Genomic DNA, 6,527 nt, shown 5'->3' on the forward strand with positions numbered 1-6,527 from the left:
CCGGGCCTTGGGGTCTCAGTGTGGGGAAGGCCCCCTGGACACTGGAGGCCTCAGCCAACCTCCTTCTTGCCCCTCCCATCAGCCCTCTACTGTAACTGCTATTTAGGTCCAGAGAAAAAATTCCTTTGACACCAGTATGCGGACCCAGGGCTCTGCTTCAGTCTCCAGTCGACTGGAGGGTGGGCAGCCCAGAGTTCTGCTCCTGCTCTGGTCAAGTCCCTTACTTTACAGCAAAAGAAACTGCATCCCTGAGAAACACAGTATCTGAGCTACCACAACAGGTGACTTAGGCCTGAGGCACAGAGGCAAGGGCCCTTGAACACCACAGCCTTGAGTTCAGGTTCCCATCTTGCCTCACCTCCTTTGATGCTTCTCTGAGCCTCAGTTTCCTTTTCTGCAAAATGGCAATAACGATCCCTTCTTCAGTGGCTCGTCTGGTGTCCTTTTTTCAGGGTTTTGCTCATCATCCCCAGTGACCTAGGTTCAAAGGGTTAGGATTCCCCTCTCATAAGGGGCTGGAAGTCTAGGTCTCCTGACATCTTTCCCTGACACTCATCACTGGGCTTTGGAGATCATCAAGTCCAGCAGGCTCCGAATCCCCCAGCTGAGTCTCCTCTACATAGGGCAGCCTGAGGAGCCCCCATCCCACTTCAATCTGAGCTCCTTTGCTTTTATCTTTGTATTTACTTACATTTTCTTGTAAGAGTTTGATGAACCATGATCCGGCTAGGAACTGAGGCCCAGCAAGTCTCATAGCAAGCCCCACACAAGGCTCCGTTACAGATGGGTGGAAGAGCATGCAACCAAGCAGCCAAGGCGGGCTAGTGGCGAAGGCCCAGACACGTTATGGTCCCCACGAGGAGGGGGGACCATGAGAGGAAGCAGGGAGCAGGGTTCCATTGGCAGCAGCAGGTCAGGATGGGGAGGGCAAGCCCGGGAGTGCTTCTCCCCAGGCATTAGGAGGCTTCCTGCCTCTCCAACCCTGAGGAGGCATTTGGCTCTCTCAAGACTTCTCATCTTCCCTCTCTGACTGCTCTCATCTCCCCTGAGAAAACCCACTCTGAGAATTTGTGCTGGGGGTGGAGCCCTGGCCCCGGCTCAAGTCTTGTCGCTCAGCTGGGACATGACACCTCCAAGCCCTCCTTCACAGGCGCCATCACCCCCCTTAGCCATTGCCTGCCTTACACCCTCTGGTGGCCACCACCACCCTCAAGATAAATCCTGGCTCTGCAGGCTACCACACCAGGCCTTTCCTCCCCCCGCCACCTCCCCTCCTGCCTCTGCTCCAGCCAGACTGCAGTGCTGAGCCCTCACTCGCCTCCTGCCTGGCACTTGCAGCTCCCTCTGCCTGTGCCCCTTGATGCTTCTCCACCCTTGGCCCTTTCTCCTAACTCCCCACCATCGCTCTCTAAGTCCCAGCCCAGGTGCCCCATCAGGTACCTCCCTCTGTCACGTCACTTACCACAGCCTTATCACTGTCGATATCTATCTCCTCCTTTAATGGGCATCTACTTGAGGGCAGGGCTAGGGTCCCTCCAGTTCACAGTTAAATGTCCTGCACACAGCACTGTCTTTGTCACCCGGGCAACCTCAATGAATATTTATTGTATGAGTAAATGAGTAAGAACTCTACTGATCGCCTTCTTTGTGCTTGTCATTGTCTCTTTTTTTATATAAATTTATTTTATTTATTTATTTTTGGCTGTGTTGGGTCTTTGCTGCTGTGCGCCGGCTTTCTCTAGTTGTGACGAGTGGGGGTTACTCCTCGTTGCGGTGCGCGGGCTTCTCATTGCAGTGGCTTCTCTTGTTGCAGAGCACGGGCTCTAGGCGCGCAGCCTTCAGTAGTTGTGGGTCGCGGGATCTAGAGCGCAGGCTCAGTAGTTGTGGCGCACGGGCTTAGATGCCCCACGGCATGTGGGATCTTCCCGGACCAGGGATCGGACCCATGTCCCCTGCATTGGCAGGCGGATTCTCAACCACTGCGCCACCAGGGAAGCCCTAGTCATTGTCTTAAAGTATCTAATTTAATCTTCACCAGAACCCTAAGAGGTAGGTGTTATCTTTATCATTTTACATATAGGGAAACTGAAGTGCAGAAAGTGGAAGTGAATGTCCAAATCACACAGTGAGTCTGCGGTAGGTCTCCTGGCCCCGAAACTGCAATGGGCTGGGAAGGAAGGCCCTGCTGAGTTCCCGGAGTGATGACTGAGCCATGGCACTGGGACCCACGCTGCAGCTCTGGTTACACAGGGCTGGGCTGGCTCCAGCAGCCTTGTCTTGCTAGCTCTCTGGACTGCTGCATCGGCCTGGACCATCCCTGCCTCCCTCACCGACCGGGAACTGTGCTCCTCAGATTTCCAGGGCAGGGGCCAGGCCTCTGATGTCAAATGCGGCCTGGAAGCTCTGGCTCTTGGCATGCCAAGATGCTGGCACCCAGGGGAGGCAGCCCCAGAAGCAGGAAGCCTGGTCCAGGCCTAAGCAAGCCTCTGTTCTACCTTTCTACCAGCAGGACCAGCTACATAATTTGAGGAACCCAGGGCAAAATGAAAATGCAGGCCCCTTATTCAAAAATTAGTATGAATCTCAAGATGGGATAGTAGAGCATTAAATCAAGTACAGGGACCTTCAAAGCATGGGTCAATGCCTGTGAAGCCAGTCCTATCCGCAGACCTTTGTTTCTTCATCTGTCAAATGGGTAAATGATGGCCACCTGGCCAGGCAGTGATGAGGATGAGGCGGGAGATGTAATCAGGAGTTTCAGTGAACAGCCTGAGGTTGGGTAGGGGTCCGTGTGGCCATCATTTGTTGTTTACCTCTCAGCACTAACTAGCAGACCAATTCTTGTCAGGAGTTTGATTCCTCACACAGCTCCTTTTCATGAACTAAAAACTAAGGCTCAGGCAAAATGGCTTGGTCAGGGTCACACAGAGACTCAGTGGGGGAAGCCAAGATCAGAGCCCTGGCCAGTCTCTCTGCAAAACTGCTGCTTTTTCTAACACAGGCAGAGAGAGAAGGGCAAGAGGGAGGGGGTTGCTACTCAGGACAAAGAAGGCCACTGTGCAGACACAAAGACCTGACCACAGAGGCCCCTGCAGGGGCTGGGCCAGATGGGTGGATAGAAGAGCCCCTTGGCAACTGGGGGAGGTGCCGGGAGCTGCCTCCCAGCCTCTCCCTGGTCGTGATGGGGGTGGGGAGGTGGCACACAGAAGCTGGGAAATGGGTCAAGGAGGAGAAACAGACTCAGGGCCAGGCCCCTTATCCCAACCCCAGGCCCAGGCCACCAGAGCCAGAGCTACCCACTCTGCCTCTCCCCAGCTTCTCCTGGGCAGCCTGCCAGCTGAAGGGATCCCCCCCTCATACAACCCACCACCTTGCTTTCCCCCACCTCAGTGAGAGTGGGGCTCGTCAGGGAGCTGACCATGTGACAGCTCCAACCTCACAATCCTGCTCAGAAACTTCTGGCTACTCTCCATCACCCACAGGGGGAGGAAGCATAAGCCCCTCAATGTGTCATTCAAGGTCCTTCGTGACCTGCCCCGTTGACCTTTCCACACCCCCCTGTCCCCACTCCCTATCAGCCTTCCACAGCCTAGTCATATGAGACATCCCCCAGTTTTCCAAATCACTCAGTCCATTCACAGACAACCCTGCGTTTGCTCATGCTTTTCCTTCCTCCTGGAGAGATCTTTCCCCCTGCTCATTGCTGACTGGAATCCTTTCTCCTTCACTAACCAGTTCAAGGCCCCCTCTACCAGACAGCTTTCCTCTACCCCCACGGTTGGATGTAACCTCCTCTCTGCCCCCAGTGTTGGATTCACCCATTCTTTTGCAGAGCTTACCCCAGTCTGGCTTGAGCTGTAGTTTGGATCCATAAAGCCTGCCTGGAGGAGGGGGCATTTGAGCTGGGCCTTAAAGGGTAGGTGGACTTGACTGGTGGATGACAGTGGTAAGCAACCAACAAGAGCTCACAGAACCAGCTCTCTCTCAAACATTTTATTTAAATCAATCTATTTGGTTCAGATAGCAAGGGATCCATAGTTCAGAATGGCAGGAGATGAGTGTGGGAAGTCGGGTCAAGGGATAGATAAACTGCAAGGGCCAAGTCATGACAGGTTTTATATGACATACCACGGACTTTTTTTGTTTGCTTGTTTAAAATACACCTGAATTTATTTCTCAGCTCTATGGTTTACTAAGTAATTCTGCTTTTATCTTTATTATTTTCTTCCCTTTAATTACCTTGGGGTAGCTTTTCTGTTCTTTCTCTACAAGCTTATTAAAGTGAATGTCTATTTTGTTTCTTGTCATTTTTTAAAATAACATAAGCATTTAAAGCTATGTTTTCCCTCTGAATTTAGCTTTGGCTGCACATTGTACATTTTGATATGTAAAGTCTTCTTTATCATTATTTTATAAATAGTTGGTCATTGAATTTTTTATTTCTCTTTGACTCAGTAAAAGTCTTTTTAGGGGAATATTTAGGCTTAGGAGTTGTTTTTTTTTTTTTTTTGCGGTACGCGGGCCTCTCACTGCTGTGGCCTCTCCCGTTGTGGAGCACAGGCTCCGGACGCGCAGGCTCAGCAGCCACAGCTCACGGGCCCAGCCGCTCCGCAGCACATGGGATCCTCCCGGACCGGGGCACGAACCCACATCCCCTGCATCGGCAGGCAGACCCTCAACCACTGCGCCACCAGGGAAGCCCAGGAGTTGTTTGTTTTAATTGTTAATAGAAATATTGTGTTATGAAGTTCTAGTTTTATTTCAGGTGTATAGGGGGACTTTGGTTTAATTAAAGTCTGTAGTTTATGTATATTTTATTTTTTAGATTTTACTCTTTATGTGTTCTATGGATTTTTTAAAAGGAGATGTGTGCTCACTTTTTATAGGATCCATCTTTTGATATTTTATTAGTTTAGTTGTACCATACACATACACACACATATATTTTAAAATAATGTATATCCATATTTATTTTTAGCCTATGTAACCCATCAGACTGATAATGATGTATCTCTTAATACTTTTTTATTTACATTAATTCTTCTATTTGTACTTCATCTATTTTGATGCTCTATGATTCAATATATAAAAGCCTTCCTCATTATGGATTGTATTTTTTTTTTTTTTTTTTGGCTGCAGGCAGGCTTTCTTTAGTTGTGGTGAATGGGTGCTACTCTTTGTTACGGTGCAAGGGCTTATTGCAGTGGCTTCTCTTGTTGCGGAGCACGGGCTCTAGCGCTCAGGCTTCAGTAGTTGCAGCACGCAGGCTCAGTACTTGTGGCACGTGGGCCCTAGAGCACACAGGCTTCAGTAGTTGTGGGGTGTGGGCTCAGTAGTTGTGGCGCAAGGACTTAGTTGCTCTGCGGCATGTGGGATCTTCCCTGACCAGGGATTGAACCTGTGTCCCCTGAATTTGCAGGTGGATTCTCAACCACTGCTCCACCAGGGAAGTCCATGGATTGTATTTTTTAAATGAATAAAAGTATCCCCCTTTTAGCCCATTTAATGCTTTTAGCAACAATTTTTATTATTTCTTATATCACTATTACCATCCCCTACTTTGCACTTACCTAACATAGCTTTGTTTGTGGTTTTTAATGTAAATTTTCTTTGTCATTTAACTTTTTTACTTAAAATTTTGAATGAATAATGTATTTACATTTCAACAATTAAAAATACAAGAAAAAAAGATATACAGAGAAGAGCCTCCCTTCATTATCCATTATTCATCTACCCAGTTCCCACTTCTCCCTTCACCCCTAAGCTGGAAAGTGGTTTTATTATTTTCTTGTGTATCCTTGAGTTTCTCTGTGCAAATACAAATATTTCTACTTATTTTCCTTTTTTTAATTTTAATTTAATTTTATATTTATTTATTTTTTTGCGGTATGTGGGCCTCTCACTGTTGTGGCCTCTCCCATTGCGGAGCACAGGCTCCGGACACGCAGGCTCATCGGCCATGGCTCACGGGCCCAGCCACTCCACAGCATGTGGGATCTTCCCGGACCGGGGCACGAACCCGCATCCCCTGCATCGGCAGGTGGACTCTCAACCACTGTGCCACCAGGGAAGCCCTATTTTCCTTTTTTTTAAAATGCAAACATAACATATACAATACACAGAATCTTGCATTTTATCATTCAATTGTACCTCGCGGATTTTTCTTAATCTTCCTTCTTCAACTTGCACATTGCAAGTTTCCTCATTCTTTCTAGGGGCTGCAGAGTATCCCATTGTATAGAGGTTCCAGAATGTATTTTACCAATTCTCTGTTGGTAGACATTTGGATTGTTTCCAATTTTTGCTAGTACAAACAATGTTGCATTGAATAACTGTGTACATACTTTTTGTCCATGAAGGAAAATTTCACAGAAATATTATTACTAAATCAAAAGGATTCTGCGTTTGTAAATTTGATAACTACTGCTGAATTGCATGTCATTGGGTTGTACCAATTTACCCTCCCATCAGCACTGTATGAGAGCACTTATTTCTCCATAGTTTCACCAGCACCGTGATAGCAAACT

Source organism: Mesoplodon densirostris, chromosome 7 (genome assembly GCF_025265405.1).
Source record: "Mesoplodon densirostris isolate mMesDen1 chromosome 7, mMesDen1 primary haplotype, whole genome shotgun sequence".
In the NCBI taxonomy this organism is placed as follows: domain Eukaryota; kingdom Metazoa; phylum Chordata; class Mammalia; order Artiodactyla; family Ziphiidae; genus Mesoplodon; species Mesoplodon densirostris.